The sequence below is a fragment of the Tursiops truncatus genome, chromosome 4 (assembly GCF_011762595.2).
Source record: "Tursiops truncatus isolate mTurTru1 chromosome 4, mTurTru1.mat.Y, whole genome shotgun sequence".
Taxonomy (NCBI): Eukaryota; Metazoa; Chordata; class Mammalia; order Artiodactyla; family Delphinidae; genus Tursiops; species Tursiops truncatus.
Genome location: NC_047037.1, coordinates 14,774,118 through 14,799,006, shown reverse-complemented (window position 1 = coordinate 14,799,006; position 24,889 = coordinate 14,774,118). Strand labels below are relative to the sequence as shown.

General features: G+C 38.9%; 1 pseudogene; it reads left to right on the top strand.

The window, feature by feature from the left end:
• The first annotated feature begins 13,491 nt into the window (after positions 1-13,491).
• Positions 13,492-15,185, top strand: LOC101317343 (14-3-3 protein eta-like; annotated as a pseudogene).
• The last annotated feature ends 9,704 nt before the right edge of the window (positions 15,186-24,889 follow it).

Sequence of the window (24,889 nt, the reverse complement as noted above, 5' to 3'; positions counted from 1 at the left end):
TTTCTTGAATGCAGATATTAAATATTTTGCATCAGAAATATATGTATATATTTGGAAACACTATACACCTATGTATAAGTCTGGGAGGATACGGACCCAAATATTTACAGTGGTTAGCTTAGGTGTAATGACAGCATGAGAAAGGATTACAGGCAATTTTTTTCTTCACTTTGATCTTAATTATTAATTTAATTTATTCTACAGCAAACTGGTATTTGTTGGACAATAAAACAAAGCTGAATAAAATTCTAAAATTTCAGTGTGCATTGTCCAAGTTTTCACATGAAGTGTTAGCAAGAAGCTGGCACAAAAATTCATCCTCAAAAGAATAAAGTGAAAGACATGCATTTACTGTTCAGAACAAGTTAGTTCCTTGTTCTGTCTATTACACGAGAATTTTTATTGCTGAAGCTATCAACCCAGATGCTAACTATAATGATGAACTGAACCTGCTGACTCTCCTCAAATGCCTATTCTACTGATACAAACCAGGAAATCATTTTTACTGAGGGTCTTGGTAATCAAATAAGGACAAGATTTGATTTAAACTTGAGAACTTCAGTTAATATTCTTCCTCATTATTTTATACCCTGTATTATCCAGTATCCAAGGTAGGTCAGTAAAACAGAATTGTTTGGGGATCTGAGATTAACGTGCACACGCTTCCCATTTGGTGCTTGTCTGATTGGCACATCTATCCAAATTTTTATGTGTCAGAAGCCAATATGAACAGCAATTACCAAATATGAGCTTGGACACACAATTAAAATTTGGATTTTTGCCCCTGAATACCCCTCTCACCATCTGCCTTCCCCACCCAATCACTTTTTTATTCTGAGCTTCTTTTCAAAATAATTTTTTTTCTCTCTCTGACTAATAGGAAATATCTTGGATGAGCCTGACTAATTCCAAAGCAGTAACTATAATCCTTTAATCACTTTAAGAGGTAAATGAATAGAGAGGCATTTGGGAAGAAAAAGAAAAAAGAAAACAGGTCTGGCGACAGAATATATAAAGCTAGTGTCCTAGAGTTACAAAAGCTTTCTACCATCCTCACACCGCAATGATATGCAAGAGCATAATCATTATTCTGAAACAGCCACATCAGATGCACATTGGTTTATCTATTTTTTAACTGACTTGACCATTAATTTTAATGTGTACATATGGAAGGTGTCATCTCGGTGTCATGTTGGATACCAATCCTGTATTTCTTATGATCTATTTCTTTGTCTTTAACAATTTTTCTGAATTTTTTACTTTAGGAACACAATTGTATGTACTTATAAAAGTGTGTGCTTAAAGTTGTAAATAAAATAGGAAAGTAATTGGCAGAAAATTAGAAATAGATATTTATACAACACTGTAAATGTTCACTCTCTGCTTTATGTCACTCTATTTTGCCTTATGGTGAAATAATCCATAATTAAACTTTACTGCAATATAAATGTTAGCAAAATGGACTGTCATGGTCAATCAGTGTTAAGAAAAAATTAATCAAATCCAATTCCCTTCTCTAATGAACTTCTTCATGCACTGCTAGCTCACACATCCAGCTCTAAGTGAGGCTGAACAGGTAATTTGGAGAAGCCCAAGGATAGTTAGAGGAGTCTTCTCACTTTGTGATGGAAAGATTTGGAGTTAAGAAGCAGGTGAAATATTAGCTATGGGAGAAATCTACACACCTGATAACTTCAGGAAAAGTTCATATATTAAGTGTCTGATTTTAAGGGCATTATAGCATAAGATACTTGTATGCCAGTGAGAAATTAGCATACTGAAAAATGCATTTCAGGACATTTTGGAAGCTCCATGTAAATACTTTGTGCACCAAAATAAGACTTGGTCAGTCCAATCCCTTCAACTATCCATGTGGGAAAGCATTAGGAAATAAGCTTTAGATGCTAAGCCCCGGCTCTGCTGCTTACAAAATGTGTGACCTTAGGCAAGCATTTAACATCTTTGTGTCTCAAGTTTCCTGTCTCTAAAGGGGAGTAACAATACAAACAGTATTTTTTTGAGAAGATCAAACAACTGCTGACACACAGACAGACAAATAGACAAAATACACATTGACAAATATATACTGCGTTTTTATAATGGATAAAATTCATGTGTTTAACTCAAGAAATCACTGAATTCTAAGTTGTCAGGGAATTTCCTTAGGCCTTCTCTCTGTTCACCCTCCTGGACCAATTTCCCAAATTTTCCTTCCTTGTCTGATGCAGATTCCAGGCATTGAGTTTGTTTTCCTATCCTTTTCTCAAAGCTTTTCTGATTTGAAGCTGCCACCACCCAGTTCATTCCTTTGACTCTCCACCTGCCAAGGCTGTGAGTAAAATGCAAAAATAATCTCCCTCAGTTCCCCCAAGGGCTCTTGGGTTTTTTCCCTTTTCTTTACCGTTTAACAGTTTGGAGGAAACAGACTGAGAATAACAAAGGGAGATAAAGTGGGAGAAATTGCAAAGTTTAACACATCTCTCAAAATCCATTTATACAGCCACCTGTTAAAAGAGGGTAGTTTCCATTTCTGAAACCAATTTACCTAGAATTCAGTCTTTGGCCAACATTATCCACCTCCTAGACACACACACACACACACACACACACACACACACACACACACACACACACTACAGCTTTATTTTCACAAAACTTTAAGTGAAATTTAACATCTTTATTTATTACTATAGTACTAATAGCATTACTTGAGCCTTTATCACTATATAATTGTTGCAAATATCATTTAATGCTCATTGCTACTTAGAAATTAAGGCAGCTACTAGACCCACTGTAGATCTTATTATTTGATGTTTTAATAGAAACTATATGTATATTTCAAACCTGGGCTTTTTATATTACCATATAATTGGCTTCTTTTGTAATTCTATGGATTTGCTTTATGCATATAAAAAGTATATATTTAGTTATTATTTCATTTAAATCCCACATTATTGTGTGTACCTGGCTGCACCATTTTGTTTGCTTCAGTTCAGATATGATGTCCTTATATGTTAGCTATGATATGATGGTGGCAATGCCTTCTACATGTCAAAATGGTACGAACTCCTCTTTAACAATGAGGTTTGAAGCCAGGAATTTAAAAAACAAATAATAAAAAGATAACTGCTTTAAAACCTCAACATTTAATCTTTGGAAACTATTTTTCTAAGGAAAAAGAGAGGTATATGTCAATCTGCGAAATAATGAGCTATGCTACAATTAGTTTCTGGAGTCTAAGAGGCTGAGTACATAATCTATGGCCTGAACACAAAGACAACTCATGGAGTTTGCTAACTGAACTTCCCACTCTTGGAGGCATCCTGCTGTACTATTGACAAGAAACACCATGAGTTTTGTCAGGCAGTCTTCTGGGCAGGACTTGCCATGCCGTGTGCTTAGGTGCTGCTTCCCAAGTCCACACAAATAGAGTGATTTCCCTTTGTTTTGAGTACATAATGACAGCTGCGTGTTGTCACCACGCACTTTAGAAACAAATCTCTAAGCTTTTTCAAAAATCAGAGCATCCCAAAATGATGATTTCCTATTATGTTGCAAAATTGCCTCAAAGCATTATTAATACTCTTTATGTCCAAACTGTGGCTGCTAAGTAAGCTTTAGAAAGAACACTCACAGTTTGCTCACAGTTACTGCAGCAAGATGAACATGTACTGTTTCTCTCTTAAGGAGCTTGCCAATGTAAGATCAACATTATATGCCACCTTGAAGAGTCCAGAAACGTTTGTTTACTCATAGAAAATCTTTTACCTGTGGATCTCAAGGTACTCATCTAAAAACTAATCCAGCCACCTCTAAACTTGGCCCAAGTCTAGAATGTTCTAAGAAGACAAAGCCAACAATCATAGCTGTCTTAGTGAACACTGAGGAGTGCCTAGGATGGCTACAACTCCAGAACTCATGCCAGGTGAAAAGCTAAAGGGAAACATCATCTCAGTTTGCTGGGATAGTAATTACCTTCCACAGAAAGTATCTTCCAAACCCACAGGATTTACAATCAGCTTAGAAACATTTAGGATAATCAAAGATAGAGAAATAATACTTCAGTATTGTATAATGAAGAATTAACCCTACCCAAAGAGTCTGTCCTTTATCTAGAAGGTAAGCTCTAGGCCCCTGGCATGTCCTGCCTGGTAGGACTCTGTTGGGGCCTTTGACCACCAGAGAGTCGTCTAACACTGTGATTTATCATGGGGGCTCTGAGCCATGCTATATCAATTTTGACCTCCAGACTAACTAGAAAGTAAAGGCATTAGCCTGACATCCGGGAAGGTCTGGAAACAAAAGATCAACCAAAAGTAGGTAGCATGTGATTGAGCCCCAGTAAAAGCTCTGGACATCAACGGCTCAAGTGAGCTTCCCTGGTGGGCAATACTCTCTGCACATTGTCATACATCACGGCCCGGAGGAGGTGGCACCGTACGTAACTCCACAGGGAGAGGATGACCAGAAGCTCTGTGTGCAGATGCCCCCCAGACTCTGCTTTATGTGTGCTTCCTTTGGCTTATTTTAACCTTTATCCTGTCCCTGTATACTCTTTGTGAGTACAATAGCGTTCAATAATTTCTGTGACTCCTTGTAGCAAATTTTCAAATCTGAGGGTAGTCCTGGGAATCCTCAAATTTACAGCCAGCTGGTCTGAAGTGAGGGTGGAAATGGAGACCCTGAGTTTGCAGCTGGAATCTGAAGCGAGCGCTCTTGTTTCCTCTAACTGTACAGTTTGGTTAACTCTGGGTAACCCTTAGAACATTAAATCTGCCTTATTTTTAACTTTATTAGTTATATAAGCATTATTTAAATACTAAGGAGGTTTTAAGTCAGATATTAAAGTACTTTAAAATGACAGAAAATGATTAAGTTTATGAATGCAGTTTATATTGTTTCAAGATAAGGGTGTACAGTTTGTAAATGGCACCAAAATTTATTTAAATACACCTTAAAATTGATTGCAAAAATTTTGTAGAAATATAAGTGAAATAAAGTTTTGAACTGAACTTAAAATCTCAAGGGGGATCTAGGTTTTTGAATTTGCAAATTTAATAAATTGATTAGTAATTTAAAAAACATTAAGAGTATTTTCTGTCCTTTTAAGTCTACTAGTGGATATTATAATGCAATTTCTAAATTTAGGGAAAGTGAACTAGGAAGGGGCTAAGTGATTACTGAATACTAATAAAGTAGGGACAGGATTAATACAGGAAATATTCAGAAAGTTATACATTCCTAATGTCTGATCTATTGCTTTCCTCTTAAACCTTTACTTAGATTTGGGAAAACAGTATTTGGAGTCCTTCCATGTAAAAAAAGTTATTAAGTTGTGAAAGCAAATTAGATTTTTAGTTGGTTGACTTATCTCTTGGCATGAGATTCAGTAGTACTGCTCTGTTGGATTATGCGTAACTGGTGAAGCCCAAGAAACTTAGAAGGGCACAGAGTATCAGTTAAAACTCTTTTGGGGGGCTTCCCTGGTGGCGCAGTGGTTGAGAGTCCGCCTGCCGATGCAGGGGACACGGGTTCGTGCCCCGGTCCAGGAAGATCCCATGTGCCGCGGAGCGGCTGGGCCCGTGAGCCATGGCTGCTGAGCCTGCGCGTCCGGAACCTGTGCTCCGCGACGGGAGAGGCCACAACAGTGAGAGGCCCGCGTACCACAAAAAAATAAAAAATAAAAATAAATAAAATAAAATAAAACTCTTTAGGTTACAAGGGACAAAAAATCCAATCCAACTGGTCTAAGCATGAAAGGTAATTTAGGGGCTCATGTAACTGAAACTTCCAGGCACCACTGGATTCAAAGACTCATACAATGGTATCAGGACCCATCTCTCAGTTCTTTTTTCTGGGTTGGCTTTACCCATACATTATGAAGGTTGGGCCTGCATCCTTCCATGTTTAAAACCAGCAGAAGATAACATGCCTCTCCAAGAGGAAGCAGAATTATCCAGATGGCATCTCATTGGATCATGTGCCTGTTCCTTCCTCAGCCAATCACTCTATGCAGGTATAAATCTTACCCTCATCCTTAGAGCCAGGAGGAGAGGCAGATCAGGAATGGTGCAGGGGAAAAGTAACTCCCCCAGAGGACATTCACCTTGGAGAAAGATGAGTAGATGCTGGATGCAAGTCACTTGGATATGTTTACATATCCAATAATTCTACTTTCATAATGTCCCTCTGGTGTAATCTTTTTTATTAAGCATATAAGAAGTCAAGAAGCTTAAGCAAGGGTTAGGGGAAAATCTCATTTCTTTGTGGAATTAAATAATGATGAAGCCAAAAGAATCAAAGCAAAAATAATGTTAGTTTCTACTCCTATCCCCACCAAGTAGCTCTGTGACAAGACAAGTTATTTAGCCTTGCTGTTTCACAGTTTCCTTACATGTCAAATGAAACTACAGATACTGCCACACCCCAAGTTTTAAAGCTGATATGAGAATTGAAAGAGATCATTTGAAAGACAAGGCTCAAAAGATGTTATTTTAAAATTACTAAAGTTCTATACAAATATAAAGTATTAGTAGTAGAAATAGTTGTACCATTGTTTTATGTACTGTACTAATTGAAGGTGTGATGTGTAAACAACAGAAACCGTTCTGGACCATTTAAGTAGAAAAGAAATTTGATAGAGGGGATCAGACAGTTCACAGACTTCTGAAGAATCAGTCTTAAAGGCTACATAACTAGAAGCAGGATGGATTGGCACCAGAAGACACCAGGCCTGCATTCTGGGCACAGGCTCTGTACCTTGTCTTTCCAACATCAGGTGCTGGAAGCTAGGCCATGTGCTGTTGCTATTTCTGAAACTGAGTGTCTCCTTGCCACCAAACTCACCGTCAGAATTGAATCCCCCTTGCACTGCCTTCTTCACACCACACTCTACCAATCAGAGACCTCATATGTTAATGGGTGACTGGCAGAATCAAGGTCACATACCTGTACCTCAGCCTCAAGGGAGCCTGGAAAAGCAAGTTTATGGCCTTTATCTTAGGAAGTGGGATTCATAATGTAAGAAATTCACCAAATATAGGAAAGGGGCTCAGTACATTCCAAAGGCACATAAATATCTACTGTATGCATAGCATTGTTTTAAGTCTTAAAACATTTAATATCAATGTGCAAATGCAACCTACAGAACTATAGTCATAGCAGAACACATACATACTTCAGCTGTAAGTCTTCTTACATTTTGCTTTCTCCCTCTTGTTTTAAATCATTGACAATGATTAGACTAACTTTGAAGCCAAAATTTTGCTTTATTGTGTTTTTTAAAACCATTTTTGCTCAAACGAAAATCTCGAGTTTATAAATATGTCAGTCAACTTAAGTGTTTTTCGGAAACTCAAACTCAGCTGCCAACCAATTGGTAGCAGTTACTCACTCAACTATATCCAAGATAGAGACTCATCTTACAGACCAAATGTCAGAGGTTTTTTCCAGGAGTCTACCAGAAAATCATTATATGTGAATCCTGCAGAGATGTTTTGGAGTTTGAACAATATTTGACTTATAGGTCTATGACAAGTAGAAATTATTCCTTTTTTTTTCCAAACCGTGTTCTTGTAAACCTTCTTTATTTTTTTCTTAATTTTTAAAAATTTATTTTATTTTTTAATTTTTATTATAGTTGCTTTACAATGTTGTGTTAGTTTCTGCTGTACAGCAAAGTGAATTAGCTATACATATTCATATATCCCCTCTTTTTTAGATTTCCTTCCCATTTAGGTCACCACAGAGCACTGAGGAGAGTTCCCTCTGCTATACAGTAGGTTCTCATCCGTTATTTATTTTATACATAGTAGTGTATATATGTTAATCCTCATCTCCCAATTCATCCCACGCCCCTGTTCCCTGTTGGTATACATAAGTTTGTTCTCTTTGTAAACCTTCTTTAAATTCTGTGTTTCTCTACCCACAGTAGACAGGTGAAAAACAGAATGGGAATCTTGAACATCTATTATCTCTTCTATAGTGAAATGTAATACCTTTACTTCTTGTTGATGAATCTTCTTGCATAGCTGACAATGATGACTATGTTTAAGGAGGGCAATAATTTAATATTTGTTGTCCATTCCCCTGAAACACTGAGGGAAGACAGGAAGAGAGACAATCAAAAATACTTGTGTAGAATGTCTTAGGTGAATTTTTCTTGATCCTATTGGGTGACAATGTGAGTGTTATAACTCGATTTTGTCTCAGCTATTACTTTCTGATTAAACTTTTGTGTGCATAACATAGGTATTACATAAAAATTTCAAATTTTTGCACCCGAATGTGTATGTGTGTGTGTGTGTGTGTGTGTGTGTGTGTGCATGCGCACACACATGTGTGTGAACAAAAGGGAGAGGTAAGTGGGAAGGAAGTAGAGTTTGCTTAGGCTGAGCTTCAAGGAGTGTGTGCACCTTGCCAGGGGGAGTGCAATGTATAAAATTTGAACTTCAAATCTGTTACTTTATTATTACTCTCATTTGTTATCATTAATCCCATTTTGACATTATTAATGCCAAAACAGAATCTTGGAGTAAACATTTAAAGAAATGCTGGCTTTCATCTATAAATTATTTTAAAATTTCATATGATAAATATAAAAAGTGAAAACACTAACAATATATTTCTTTTTAAATAATATGATTTTATGATTATCTTTTTTAGTAGAATTTATAACACTTCTACATTTCCTATGTTTCATAATTATTTTATTTTACTAATCGACTGGTTGACTCGTTATTTGATGACCTGCCTGAAAGACAGAAATAAATGCAAAAACCCTGCCATCCAGCATGCTCTGTTAGCCAGCATTTCCAGCCCAGCCTTGTAGCAGATGTTGGAGGAGATGTTAGAGAACCAAAAATACAGTTTGGGGGTTTTAGGCAGAAAAGGGTAAAAAGCACAAAGGAATAAAATGTTCACTTTAAGATTGATTATCAATAAATCAAGAAAAAGATGAATAGGGCTGAATGTAAAAACAAGAGCAACAGAAGAAGTGTGTAAGACTGTAGGAATCCCAATACATAGGTGATAACTAGGGCCAGAGGAGAGGAGAGAAACAGGAGAAAAGAAAGCAAAGGAGGATGGAATGCAAAAATAGTAATAACAGATTTAAGTTACATTTATTGAGCATTTATTAAACACTAGGGATGCTTTAATTTCTCTCAAAAACAATGAGAAGATGATATTATTCCTAGTCTACAGAGGAGGAAACTGGGAGGAAGGCGGGAACACAGGTAACTCTCTTGTTAAAAAAAAAAATATGAAAAGTGACAGTGTCGAGATTTATACACAGGTCTTTTCATTCATGCTCAAGACTTTTTCATGATACTTGGCCTGCTTTGACTCTACCACTTTGAAAATTGATTTCTCACTGTGTGTTTGATAATTCTTTATTAGCTTGAATATGCATTTAGCAATACTCATCTGTAAGTCAAACTTTAATATTTTAGCTCTAAAAGAAGAATAAAATAGTAGCAGCAGCAGGAAGTACAGCACCAGCTCATATTCCATCAATCTTCCTTTTACTTATGATGGTTTGCACATTCAGATGCAATGCCCTAGGTCAATAACCACAAGAGTTGATCAACTGCTGTTTACTAAATCAAAGCCCCCTTTAAGCTAAAGTCTAAAGCCAAAGCAGGAATTACATGAGTTGGGTTATATAAAAATTGGTATACTTCAGGTCAATTCCAGGAAGAGCTTTCCTGGACCAAAAAGATGTTTTCCCCTGAGCAGGAAAGCATGATGTATGAACAACTGAATCAATTTTAATATTGTTAACCAATTAAGAAAATGGATACCAGTTCACTGGATAGGCCCAATGTACACACCAAACAAAAAAACATTTTAAAGTGTCAAGAATATACACCTGTGACTTTTGTTAAAGATGGCTGACTTGATTAATCCCACATGGTTCTCTTTCCTTCCAAAATCTAACTGAAATAAAAATAGACATTAGCTAGAAAAAAAAAGGAGAGATTACCTTGATGGGCAAAATTTTTGTGAGATTTCTGGAAATTGGAATGCAATAAGAGAGAGAGTGCGTGTTTAAAACACATACATACACACACACACATACACACAACCCAAAACAGGCAGAGAGGACTGCTACAAAGGTAAAAGCCATGCATTCCAACAATCTTGAGCAAAACTCAAGAGAAGTTCCCCAGTATTCCATAGGAAGTCATCCAAGAGCAGGAGCTGTCCAAAGGCAAATAATTAAAGTAATTAATTCAAAGACTACAGAAATACTGAACCAGTTGTGCCCTGCTACCTCACATCATTCCCCATCATGTCACATACCCGAGTAATTTACTCCCAGGCCAAAAACAGAAGGCCCTTTCTGAAAAAGTGTTGGCTCTGTGGTGAGATGGGGGAACACAGCAGAGCCCAAGATAATTCTAGATCTCTGCAATGGAGAAAGATAAAAAGGAGTTTCTCCTTCCAAAATTGAAACAAATAAACATGAAATAAATCCACTTACAGAACAAAATCCAACTGATGGAACATAAGTGGCTGTCCCTCCAAGATTCAATTGAACTAACCTGAGAACAGAACTCAGCCTTTGTTACATTCCTGAAATACAAGCCATCTCACAAAGCATTAGTGAGAAATGTCAGCTTTTTATCAATTATTTCATGGGGAGATTGAGAAGACATACATTACCTATCACATAGGAATAACTTATTAACTATCACACATTATAATCACATACATTTAACTGTTCTCCCTAAAGACACCAGCCCTTTGTTTCCTTTCTCTCTTTTCTGGCTGCAAGAATATCAAACTTTCTCTTCCTCTTTATTACATTTGTGCCTCCAGGGTTCTTGCTGATTCCAACACATACTTCCTACTTTCTGTTTAAGTAATTGTACTAGTGCAATATGTTTTAGTTTAAGCAACCAATCACACAAAGTGTTCCCAAGTTTGCATAACCCTATAATTAATTATATCTCTACCTACAAATCCTCTTCCAATACTTTTTGTCCTATATTATTTAATTGAACCACTTCCCTGAAGATTACTGCTAACCATCACTCTTACATAAGTCTTCCCATTATTTATTTATTTCCCCATAAAATGAGTCCACATTTGCCTTTCCAACATCTGTCTCTTCTCTGCAATATTTCCCATTACCACAGAGGCTAATTTTTTTCAAATGCTTCATGCATTCTTTATTATATAAGACTCTTGTACAAAAGGAAATGTAATACAAATTGGGTCCCCATATGGAAAGAATAAAGTGAATCTTTGGAGGTTTATATGATTAAATCTATAAATCTTCTATGAATCTTCTCTCTCTATGGTCCCATTGACATGTACCATCCTAAGATGCCTTCCATCTCACCTATACATTAAGAAAAAGTCATTTGGAGGATTTTCCAGAATTCCAAGAAAGTTGCCTACATGACATCCATTGTAGTAAGTCAATAATACCCATATGGCTTAATTAGAACTTTTCAGAATGGCAGCTGGAAAAGTTAATTTCCTTGAGAGGTCAAATGGCATCTTCAATGGCCTGAAATTCCCAGACCAGCCTCTGCAATTCCACTATCCTGATAGAAGTGTGAAACCTAATTTATTTGTCTTGGCTAATTAAATTCTACCTGTAACAAAATGCCACCACTGCTTGTCTGTAAATTAGAGATGTTAATTATATGAGAATATTCAGTGTTACCATGCTTGGGAAGTCGATTACTACAGCCATGTTTTTAAAGGCTTAGCCCAAAATCACTTTCTAACGATTCTGCTGGAATGTCAATGAATCCTGTATATTCAAATCCAGAACAGTTACCTAATCACCTTCTATTCCCTAGTTTGTATCTGAAACATTAGCTCTAGTTTTCATATATTATACATCATTTTGAAAAACATGTGAAGTCTAGAACATCAGATATATATGTCAAAAAAAAGTATACAAAAATCATGAGCAGTAGAAAATAAATTTTAATTGAAAGCAAGACTAAGAGATAAAAGCAGAACAAAGAGCCATAAAGTAGAAGGGCCATGATGATACATGCAGGGCTTACAAAGTTAATTCTAAGTTTTCTATTGTCAAAGGAAAATGACCCCCTCTAAGTGTTTCTAATAGACACTGTTGATTCCTACTCAAGATCTCTTCCTCTCTCTTCCTTATTTAAAAAAAAAAAACAAAAACTCTTTTATTAAGGTAGCTTCGTAGATTGGGGGTAAATTCTGATTAATGTAAGCCAGCCATGGTCATCTCATCTCCTCTGCAACAGTTGTGCTGCTAGGATTTGTTCTAGTTGGGCACCTAACGTGGTTCTGGCCAATGCAATGGTAGGAGATAACTGGGGGTCCTCTGGAGATGTTTCTTTGAAGTTAGCTAGAATACGCTGAGAAAGTTTATCATATGGTACTCTTCTGGATGTTACTGTTTGAGGATTTCACTCCTAGCGCTACTGCAACCATCTAACAACCATGACATTGGCTAGCCTGACAAGCTTGACACTGAAGGTGCATAGCTGGAAAAAACAGGAATTTGTGATTGCTGTGAATATCACTGAGTTGCTGAATAATCACTCTTAAACCAAACTGTCTCCTGACATCTTGTTAACTGAGGTTATACATTTACTGATGCTTTAATAATTGGAGCTAGTGTTGCAGATAACCCTCATTGTTTATGAGGGAAAATACCTGTTGTTTGGGAGAAGCAAAATGTCACTAGCAATTAGCAGAACATTTTCTAAAAAAACATTTTCATGTGGAACTTCATAGGGAAGGGAATGAACACTGGGATGGACAATATCCTCAAACAAGATTCCTATAGCAAATATAGAGGTAGGTTTGATAATACTTTTATGAGAACATAGACCCAAAAAGAAACTCCATGAGAGCAAACCATCAGGGCTGTGCAATCTAGACACGTTTTAGTCATTATTTAAGTGAATAGTACAGATACTATCCATTTTATGGAAAAGGAGGAGCCTGGTGAAAACTCTGCTGAGCAGATAAAACATCCCACGTGCACATGGCCTTCGAACAGGAGGACTGGCAGGAAAACACAATAATTAACATTTATTACCACGGACCTTACTCTTAAGTCTTAACACCAGAGACAGAGGTTTGTTCAAACTTTATTGAGGCAATTTGGGGTTATCGGTTATCTAACTTCCTTCCTGCAGTGAGAAGGGAAGCAAGTCTACTTCTTTACTTGCTTTGTTGGTATCTAGAGGGAATTTAAGAATGAATGCTATAAACTGGAAAATATTTACTGAAAGAAACCTCTAAAGCACTTTCATCAGATCATGAAGTGGATAAAAAATCTCAATCATATGTTAGAAAGGAGGAAAAAGGAACTATAAACTTTTTTCAACACTCCAGACACATCTGAAAATGAGGTAATACAGCGCGCGGTCCAAGCCAGCGAGAGGGCGAGCGGCGGTGCCTGCCGCCTGCTGCCTGGGCCGCCGCTGAGCCAGTGCGCGTGCGCGTGCGCGGCGGCAGCCTCCGCGGAGACCCGGAACGCACACGCGAGCGAGCGAGCGGAGCAGAGCTGGGCGCTAAGTGAAGCCGGACCTTAGCGGTAACGGGGACTACGAGCGACTGCTGCAGCGGGCGCGGCTGGCCGCGCATGTGGAGCGCTGCGACGACAAGGCCTCCGCCATGAAGGCGGTGACCGAGCTCAACGAACCTCTCCCCAGTGAAGACCGAAACCCCCTCTCCCAGGCCTACAAGAACGTGGTCGGTGCCCAGCGGTCTTCCTGGAGGGTTAGCAGCAGCATCGAGCAGAAAACCATGGCCGACGGGAATGAGAAGAAACAGGGGAAGGTTAAGGCTTACCAGGCGTAGATTGAGAAGGAGATGGAAACGGTGTGCAGCGTCGTGCCGGCTCTGCTGGACAATTTCCTCATCAAGAACTGCACTGAGGGCTTCCCTGGTGGCGCAGTGGTTGAGAGTCCGCCTGCCAATGCAGGGGACGCGGGTTCGTGCCCCGGTCCGGGAGAATCCCACATGCCGCGGAGTGGCTGGGCCCGTGAGCCATGGCCGCTGAGCTTGCGCGTCTGGAGCCTGTGCTCCGCAACGGGAGAGGCCACAACAGTGAGAGGCCCGCGTACCGCAAAAAAAAAAAAAAAAAACTGCACTGATTTCCAGTGTGAGAGGAAATGTCCTCTACTTGAAGATGAAAGGCGACTACTTCCGCTACCGGGCAGAGGCAGCTTCCGGCGAGGAGAAAAACAGTGTGGTCGAAGCTCCGGAGGCCACCACGAGGAAGCCTTCGAAATCAGCAAAGAGCACATGCAGCCCACGCACCTCGTCCAGCTGGGCCTGGCGCTCAACTTCTCCGTGTTCTACTATGAGACCCAGAAAGCGCCGGAGGAGCCCTGCCTCTAGCCAAACAAGCCTCCGAAGATGCCGCAGGCGAGCTGGACACATTAAACGGGGATTCCTATAAGGACTCCACGCTCATCATGCATCTGCTGTGAGACAACCTCACCCTCCGGAGGAGCGACCAGCAGGACGAGGAAGCCGGAGAAGGGCCACGCGGGCGCCTCGGCCCGACGCCTACCCTCACCCCAGCACCACCGCCCCTTCCTCGCTCCAGTCACTCCGTAGCTAGTGCTGAACCTATCTGTATGGCAGGACAGCTACTCGGATCTACTCAGATATGCTCTGCGCTCCCCCGGGCAGCAGTTCCGGACAGATTCATGGGCATTGCGGGACTGACGGTTTGCTGTGAGCCCACGGGAGCTTTCTTTTCCGATTGTGCAGACAGGTGCGTTCTGAAGGAGGCATTTTACTCTGCCTGCCAAGCTAAGTGAAATGCAGGTGAAAGCAATGGGGAGGTTAGAACGGAGGATTAGCCGACACAGGCTGCAGTCGGTGTTTAAACAGTTCATTTAAAACAAGCTGATAGTGTTTTATTAAAGCAGTAAATCTGTGCATGCATAAATGAATTCACCCCTCCCGCCTCTTTCTTTAGCTGATGGAAAACTGTTAAGGGAAGCTGAGATGGAGAGACCACTTGCTCCTTTCCATCAGCTTAATAATAAGCTGTTTAACGTGAGGTTTACAGTAGCGCCTTGTTTTGCCTCTTTAAATTATGAGGTGCACAAGCCTTCTTTTCAGTGCGATGCAGCTAAAGTTTTGATATCTGTAACTTTTTTTTTTTGGTTACTATTGTTTAAGAATCATGGATTTATGTTTTCTAACTCTTTGGCTATCGTCCTATGTGTCAACCCATGTCAATCAAAATCGGTGATTATGAAATGCCAGACTTCTAAATTAAATGTTTTGGAATTCGTTGGGTAAGTAAGTGCTGCTTTGGGGGTATTTAAGAAGAAGAAGAAAATGAGATTAAAAACCTTAGATGATTCAGTCTAGAATGTTAATAAGATTCCCTTTGTATCGCAGTGTCTCACACAGTTTATTAAAAAGTTATTTATTGTTGAAATGAGACTACAGTTGACTCTTAAACAATACAGGTTTGAACTGTGAGGGTCTACTTATACACAGGTTTTGTTCAGTAAATACATGCTACAGTACTACATGACCCTGATTGGTTGAGTCCACGGATCTGGACCCCCAGATAGGGAGGGCAGACAGTGAACTTACATGTGGATTTTGGACTGTGCAGGGGTCAGCGCCCCTAACCACCTCCCCACCCCGAGTTGCTCTGGGGTCAACTGTAGTTAGTTAAAGACTAGTTACTCTGAAAATATGGCAGATAATATGGTTCATAGAGAGCTGCAATCCCTTATTTATTTTCTTGGACGTCCCTTTCGAATTCATCCAAGAAAAAACTAATCTTTTGTTTTCTCTACACAGCTCCCCATCTAATCCTAACCTAGCTCATAGGTCAGGATTGTTCCATTCAGTAAGCCTTAAGAGAGCACATGCTTAGTGCCCGATGCCGTGACCAGTGCCGACAGCGCAAATCTGGACAAGACATCGTCCCTGACTTCAACAAGCTCAGTCAGGTAAATCTTAACATTTGTCTGCCAGAGATTGATGGGTACTTAACTGTCTACAATCATAATGAATCAAGAAACCATTCAAATTCAATGATTTTGATGCTCTGACATATATATTCACATCAGTCAATTGAAATAATGTTAAATTTGAGAGAGAAATACTGAGTAGGTACTACTCGATATTTAGACGATGTGGTCTGGGAGTAGGGGTGGGAGAATAGTGAGAGAAGAGAATGGAAGAATGAACACAAAAATGGAAGAGAAGTGTCTGAAGGCTCAAGAAATTTACAAAACTGTGGGAGGAATTAATATGTAGATAATTTTAATAGAAGACCACATCAAAGGGACAAAGAACAAAGTGGTAGGAAAACGGAATGGAAAACAGGGTGGGGGAGGGGCAATTGGGAAGGTGTTATGGGGTAAGTAGCTTTTTGACTAGGCATTGAAAGAAAAGTATGATTTTTATTACAGGTTAAATAGAAGTTCATCCACCACCACAGACATTGTCCCAGCTTTAAGCTTTACTCTTCCACTCTTCTAAAACTCTGCTTTGCCATCATTCTTGGCAGACATCATTCTTGTTCCACTGACTAGGTCTTGAATTTCTGACCCTTAAGTACTTATAAGATTATCAGGAGGGAAGTTGCTTTTAATACCAAATTTTCTAGGTCATAATGGGATTTGGGGAAAATCCACCTGTCGTGGGGGTTATTTGACTCTAAATTTATATCAGTTCAACTTTATACCACAAACTCATTCTACATAGCTTGAAAAATAGAATCCATATATCACATTTTATAGCTAAAAGGTACACAGCCAGCATGTGACCCAAATATCTTGAATTTAGAAATAGGAAAGCAGAAACCAAAATATGTTAAGGGACTTGCTGAAGGTCACATTGGAATTTCTGTAGAAGAAATGGTGCAAGAAATTGGGGCACAGGTGACCTCATTGTTTTCTCTCCATCCCACTCACCTTCCTTGATTTGCTTGGGTTCACCACTGATTCAAAAATTCCCAATTGCCAAGACACCGGACTCCATAGAAAGAGATTTGTTTGGGTGTCTTTACTGACATTCTGTATCTAGGAATTATTGTTGATGTGATAAAGCAGGAGATCATGTCTTTCACTGGAAACTTTCCACATAAATCGAAAAATGGTTTTAACACTATCCTTGTCTTTTTTCAACCACAACTTATGTATATTTTCCTGTCAAAAGGAATATGCTTTATGCACAAATTAGCATCTGTCTTGTTCACGATGAATCTATGTAATCAGTATAATAACAAGAGAAATGGCTCATAATTTTTGCCTTATGTTTTTTTCAATTTGAGAAATTAAAAAGCAGTGCCAGATTGCAGTTGAGAAATATGTTTAACTCCTGCAGCCACATACAGTCTTTATGGGAAGAAAAGTCCCATCTGTTTCCTCTGTAAATGGCACTCATGAGAGAAACACCAATTCAGGAATTCCTGTGATTTTATGAACCAAGCCAAAGCAAAAAAATACCAATGTCCTTGAAAAGAAATGATTTTTACTTTCTCTAGTCTGTGTCATATTCTCTGAAAAAAAGAAAAAAAAAGGTGGACCAGATGATCCTAATTTCAAACAGTTTAGACCATTTTCTGAGTAATTAATATGCTTAAATATTAACAGTATCTCTATCTCAAGGGTTTTCTGCAGAGAAGTATTAAGTTGCAATATTGTGTCCTATGATTCCTATGATTCCTATGTCCTATGTCCTATGTCCTATGTCCATTCCTATGTCCTATGATTCCTTTATAATTCTCATATAATTTTAGCATGTAATAAAAACATTTATGTCCTAACATGTTAACATATAGTACTGATGTGGAGAAAATCATTGGCAGATGACTTTGTATCTATGGGTAGAATTACAATCATTTTCATAAATATTATGTGATCATTTTTATTGCTAGCCACGTATCTGCAGTACAATGACAGAAGGTAGATAAACCTCCAGTAGGAAGTAAGAGGCCAGAAAAATACATTAAGTCAATAGAGAGCTTTGAAAACATAAAAACTAATTAAGTCAGGATGTTAAGAAATAGATATCTCCTATGAATTATATGAACATATCTAATTAATTCTTACACTCTAATGCTCTAATATACGATGAATGATTTAAAATTCTACATGTTCAAATGGAACTACAGTTTGTTCTTTGAATGCGTGAACTGTGTGACCTGATTGTGAAAAATAATTTACTGCAATCTAAGGCTGCATTGCGAAGAGTATAATATTCAGAACAAAGGAGATCAAAAGTACTCAAAGCACATCAGGAAAGGCAGAGCTCTTTGTATTAGAATGCCAGCTAGTAAAGATTAAAAGGATAAAATTAGAAATGTGCACCTGCCAATGTAATAACTGATGAAGGCAAGGGTCATCAATAGATGCTAAAACTATAGGTATAAATCTTGGAGAACAAGATAATCATATAGTCTTAAATTATTACCTCACATATTGTGGATTAATTACAAAGGAGAATACTGACCTTTATAAAGGAGGGTCTGGGAACACCATGTTAAATAATGGTGATCAAATGACCAAAATGTTTGCCATCAGTAATGAGACCAACTGATACCATGCTCCTCTTAATGTGATAGAATGGTAGGACACAACTTTACCTATGTAATATTCTTGTGAAAATGTTTAACCTGAATTTAATAATGAAAAAGCAATCACATCAGTTCAAATTGTGGAACATTCTATAAGACACCTATCCCAGAGTCTTTAAAAAAGAAAAAATGATCAAAGAAAAAGAAAAGTGAGAGAACTTGAAAAAGGTTAAAGAGACATAACCACCAAATGTAAACCATGGTCCTTTGTTGGATCCTGGGGCAGGGAAAAAAAGAAACACCTATACATAACAATTGGACAGTTGGGGGTATTTGAATGTTGACTGTATATTGTCATAGCAAAGTTACATTGGATGTGTTGATGGTATAGTGGTTATGTGGGAGAATGTTTTTGTTCTTACAGAATATGTGCTAATATATTTAGGGGCAATGTGTTATAATGTCAGCAACTTAATATCAAAGCTTCAGGTAAAAATTCATATATTTATATACAGACAGAAAAAAGTAAATAAGATAAAATATTAAAATTTGTGAATACAGGTGAAGAATATGCAGGTGTTCAATATAGCATTCCTTCAACTTTTCTCTAGGATTATTATATTTTTAATTGGGATAAAAAGAGTACATCAGGAATACTGAGTTCAATTCTTTTTTTTTTTTTTTTTTTGGGGGGGCGGTATGCGGGCCTCTCACTGCTGTGGCCCCTCCCGCTGCGGAGCACAGGCTCCGGATGCGCAGGCCCAGCATCCACGGCTCAACAGGCCCAGCCGCTCCGCGGCATGCGGGGATCCTCCCAGACCGGGGCACGAACCCGCGTCCCCTGCATCAGCAGGCGGACTCTCAACCACTGGGCCACCAGGGAAGCCCTGAGTTCAATTCTTGATACCACATTTTAAAGGAGATTTCCACGTCCCAGAGAAAGGTGAAAGGATTAAATATCAAGCTGATGAGGATCAAGAAACAATGTCAAATAAAAAATTGGGGATTGTTCACATGCAGAAGAGACAACTACTCCTCTGGATGTTAAAATACAGTCATATAGAAGATGGAGTAAATTTCTTCTGTCTTTCTTCTGAAAGAATGCCTCAGACAAATGATTGAATGTAACAAGCACCCTAAGACCAAAAAGAGCAGAAATCGAATAGCATTTTTGCTGACGTGGGTGAGAGGTCTATGGAAAAGACCCCTTCACTCCCCTTCAACTCTAAGAGTCCATGGTTGAAATCAGAAACAGGACATAGTCTTCCGGAAGCACAGTGACACTCACTAGATAACAGCACCTCCACAGTGTGTTTCAGTGCTTTCAGACCATCAGATACAGATCTGAAGCAATACTCAGACTTCTGATTCCAAAAAAATATATTTAAAGAGCAGCACACCCATTATGTGTCAGGCATTTTGTTAAGCACTAGAATTCTAGAAGTGACAAGAGTGATGAGGTTTCTGCTCTTGTGGCTTTTCAGTCTAGCACATAGTTTTGGGAAACAATGAGAACCAAGAAAATAGGTTTTTGTCCATTTTATAGGAATGTTCTCTTGTGCTTAAAGAAGAACTATAAAGGTTACCCTGAAAAGCCAGTACTTCTTTATGAAAATATTTATGAAACAGTGTTTTGTCCTGTTACTGTCTAAGCACATGTCTAAGGAAGCTGCCCCAATGTACCTATCTTAGGAAAATAAACACCATTATTATTTACTTTTAATTTATTATATCTATTTTTTAATTATTTGGTACATGTACATACTCTAAACTTACATCAGTATGAATTAATGCGGGTTCAGTAATTCTTTTATAATTTTGCAACATAGACGTTTAGATAACTGAGTGTTCTCTGCAAAAATAAGGTTGATAATTACACTTTGCAATTATATGTTCGAAAACCAGGTACACGTTGAATATCGGTAAATGAAAAGAATGGGCTTTTTTCAATAACTTTGTCAATTTTCTGTCTCTATAAGAGGGGGTTTTGGTGGATCTTGTCCAGGATCTCCATAAAGCTGGAGCAGATCTATTGTTCAGAGTAGTCTGTGCCAGAGGAGATGGTCCTAGCTGACCAAAATTGGTAGGATTTTTTTTTAGGAAGGCTCAGGTATTGACAGAGGGAGTTATCAAATTGTGTGTAGGGGACAAGTGGAGGGGAAAAACAGTGAGGAAGCCCTGAGCATGCTAGACCAAAGATCATGGTGAAACCGTAAACTGAAAATGGTAAACGTGGTGAAACAAGATCAGTACAAGTGGTTCATGATTAAAGCTTTGAAGGTTTGGGGACAGGCTTTTATATGAATGAGTCTACTTGGTGAGCCTGACAGCTTAAAGGAACCAATATCAGAGAGACCAACCTATCGTTTGCTGCCAGACTCACTTTCTATATCCTTGCAGAGATTAGCAGAATTTATCTTTGGCATTCATATTTTGACTAAGGCATCTTGCATTTTCCCACAAAATCAAGCTAGTTTCTTCAGGTCTTTATTTATTGGCATCTCATGCTTGTGAGAGTTGGCTCTGGTCTTTCATCCTCAGCCTTGGGAAAATTGTTGCTTATTCACCCTTAACTACTCAGTTCAATACAATAGGGAACACTAGCCAGGCCCTTCACAGTAAGTATGCGGATTGTGGAACTATGATAATTTATGCCCCTAAGACTTTGTTTTGTTATTATTTATCAGTTAACTCAAAATAACTTACAAAATAAGTGATTTATTATCAGACACAACAAGAAATCAGAGTCAGTCCCAGTTAGTGGTTCCAGGATTGTTGTTCTATGGCCCAGTGCCATACTTAGAGACACGGTTCTTTTTCTTCAGATTTGTCTCCTGTGGTGACAAGTGTCTGTATTAGTTTCAAACTTCATATTCTGACATAGCATATAAAAACCAGAAGAGACCATTGTATCCTCACACAGGATGTCCTAGAATCCCCACAGCAAATTTTCTCTCAAAGCCGTCTCATGGGCCAGGATGGAATGAAGTAATCTTTTCTAAACCAACCATGGAAAGGGTAATAGAATTGCTCCTATTGAGTCAGACCAACCAAGATTTAATCCCTGAGGCTGGGGAGCACGGAGGCCTTAAGTGATTCATGAGACATCCAGAAAAACAAAGTGAGGATTTAGATGGCAAGGAATAATTGAAGAGGAAATGTACTTGAAGGGGCAACCAGCAGGGTCAGGGACATATTCTTTCTGTGTGAAATCTCTTATCTTCCTTGACTTTCTGCAGAAGTCTTACTCTTCTTTCAAGATTTCTCCTTTGGGAAGCTTCCCTAAACCTATAGGCTAAGTTAGTTACTCTCCTCTGTGCTCAGACAGCATCTCCTACAAACCTACCTCCTTGTAGAACTTACCACACAGGATCATGTTGACCACAACATCTGTTACCTCCATTAGGACCACGAGGACCTCTTAATAGGAATCCCCTTACTCTACTCTGCAGGCCAGCACCTACCCATACTGTGGCTATTGTATGTTCCTTGTGAGTATTTACAGAAGAGCGGGAGAGGAAGAAACAGACAGCAAGAAGAAATAAAAGAGGAAGAAGGGGGATTCTCTGGTGGCGCAGTGGTTGAGGGTCTGCCTGCCGATGTGGGGGACGCGGGTTCGTGCCCCGGTCCGGGAAGATCCCACATGCCGCGGAGCGGCTGGGCCCGTGAGCCATGGCTGCTGAGCCTGCGCGTCCGGAGCCTGTGCTCCGCCACGGGAGAGGCCACAACAGTGAGAGGCCCGCGTGCCGCAAAAAAAAAAAAAGAGGAAGAAGGAAAACATTGAAGATTGAAGCTATAATTTTTACTGGTGATTACAGGCACAGGGGTATCAATATTTAGCATAAGCATTGGAGATTCGGTGGACAATTTTTATGAATATGTTCAACAATTTACAAATAAATATTTAATGCTATTTTTATACACTCTGTTTTAATAATTCCTTTAATAACTTGCCCTTTGGCAAAGTCACAGTGGCAGTCTCCTCCCTGAAATAGTTCCACACAGAGGTATAGCTGATGTGAGGGTAGTTAGCAGGGAGAGCGATCTCCTCAGCCAAACATGTTTTCAAAAGTGGTACTTACGGAAGAATGTTTAAGATACTATGTTAATACAGTAGTTGTTAGGATTGTGATAAAAAGATCTTAGAAGAAAACAGTATGAAAGCAAGACCATGAGATATTTGGAGAGGGCACCCAAAGCACAAAACCTTTCTTAGTGTTTGCTCTCTCGGGAACAAATAGTACAGCCTGCTGGCCCGCCTTACTCCCAACACCCCTCCCCCTACATAAGGTTAACCCTTGCTAGGCTTCTTGTTCCCTAAGAGCAGCTCATTCAGTAAATATCCATGTGCCTACCACGTGCCCAGCACTGTTCTAGACAGTTGGGATGCATCAGTGAATGAAACAGAGAAAGATCGCTCCTCGAGAGGGATTTATATTCTAGCAGGGGGCAGTGAGTTGGGGAAGCAGTAAGAGAGCTACATCACACTCAAACTGCAGTCGTATCTTTGGAGATAGAGGACAAAAACAGCATTAATTTCCAAGGAGAGATATACCTATTCTCATTACCTGGGCTCAGATAAAAGACATTCAAGGGACCCATCAGCACTCAACCAGTGAAGAAGTCTGCCAGCTAAGACTGTAGGGAACCCATTCATTATATTTCCTAACTTTCTATTAGCCTTCCCTGGACATGTAAAACAGATACGGTCATGAGCGCTAAGATATTGCCAAGTATACAACTGAGAAAGAAGAGGCAGGAAAAGGCAAAGGAAGAAATAAGGTAGTTAAAAAAAAAAGAAAAAACAAGCAGGTAGAGCAAGCCCACTTAGCCCTGTGGAAGATGGTATTTGGATAAACTTAGTGTGAGATTTAAACTACTATGTGTAGCTGTCTGGAGGAATACCTAAAAAGAGTCTTCTTAAATTTTTTTTTTTTTTTAATTTTTGGCCACACTGCCTGGCTTGCAGGATCTTAATTCCCTGACCAGGGATCTAACCCATGCCCCCTGCAGTGGAAGCACGGTGTCCTAACCACTGGACCGCCAGGGAATTCCCAAGAGTCTTTAACTGATGGTTTCCTGAAGACCACAAAAGGAATCCACTGAAATGGATAACTACTACTAGTTCTTAATGTAATGACTATACATTGAAAGCCATATACATGATATTTAAACATAACTTCAGCATGGTTTTATATAAAGAAATTATAAATATTGTAAGCTGCACTTTGAAATGAATTTCTAATTCCTCCTCACTAGCTCACTATCTAAGTGATTTGGCCTGCTCTGGACAGAACAGATTTTTCTTCTTTCTGTGTTCAGGTTCTGCTCCTCGGCTTCCCTTTGGCTCACACTTCCAAGCAACCTGGGGCTATTACATTCACTCCCTTAGTCTCAACGTCTAAAATTGCACCTGGTTCCAGATCACTTTACAGGTGATATTTCTCAACTCTATTGCTAGGAAAGCCCTGCGAAGTGCCCACTGCTGGTTGCTTACTACTAGGGACCAACTTTTGGTTTCTATGGCCTTGAAGCTCTCTTATTCTAGATCATGTTCACGACCAGGTGCCTTTCATTTAGCTTATGCTCAGCCAGTCTTTTTGACTGGAAGGGTAATTGAGACCAAGCCCAGCCTGAAGATCTGTCTCTTCCTGAAAAATAGATTTCATTCACACTCCATATATTCCTCTATCAAATAACTCTTCTAGCTACTTCTTCCCTCTTTAGCATGACCATCATCATATAAAGAGCAGGATAATACTGAACTTGGGTGATTCTGAGTACAAACGATGCATAGGGACAAACAAGAGGCTGATATTAGAAACACAGCAACTTGAAATTTAGATGTGAGAGACCAAAAAGCATAGAGGTAAGGAAACAAGGCAGGAATAATCTACATTCACAAATAATGGAATTTAATGAGAAATTTCATCTCATGTTGCTAGAAAGCCATTTCAACTAAAATGTTCATTTTTAATGATTTAACATTTTGTTCAATTACAGTGTTATAGAGTGAAATATTTTAACAAATAGTATATCAGTAGAGTAGAAATTCAGTAGCTTGTTCCCGTGGGTAAAAGATATAGCCTTTCATATTCTCCCTAATATTTTAGCTGGAATTTAAAGCAGTGACGTCTAACAGATTAAAAAGAGAAAAAGTAAAAGGAGCGCCGTCCACCAAGGGGTTATGGCGTGCCACAAGCACTGTACTAAAATATTAACACATTACCTCACTTTTCCTCATAATCATCCAATGTGGTAACAATGATTAATTTTATGGATGCAGAAACTGAGACCTGAAACGTAAAATGCCCATGATGACCAACCTCCTAAGGGAAAGAGCTAGGCTTTGCACCTGGCTGTCTAATTCCA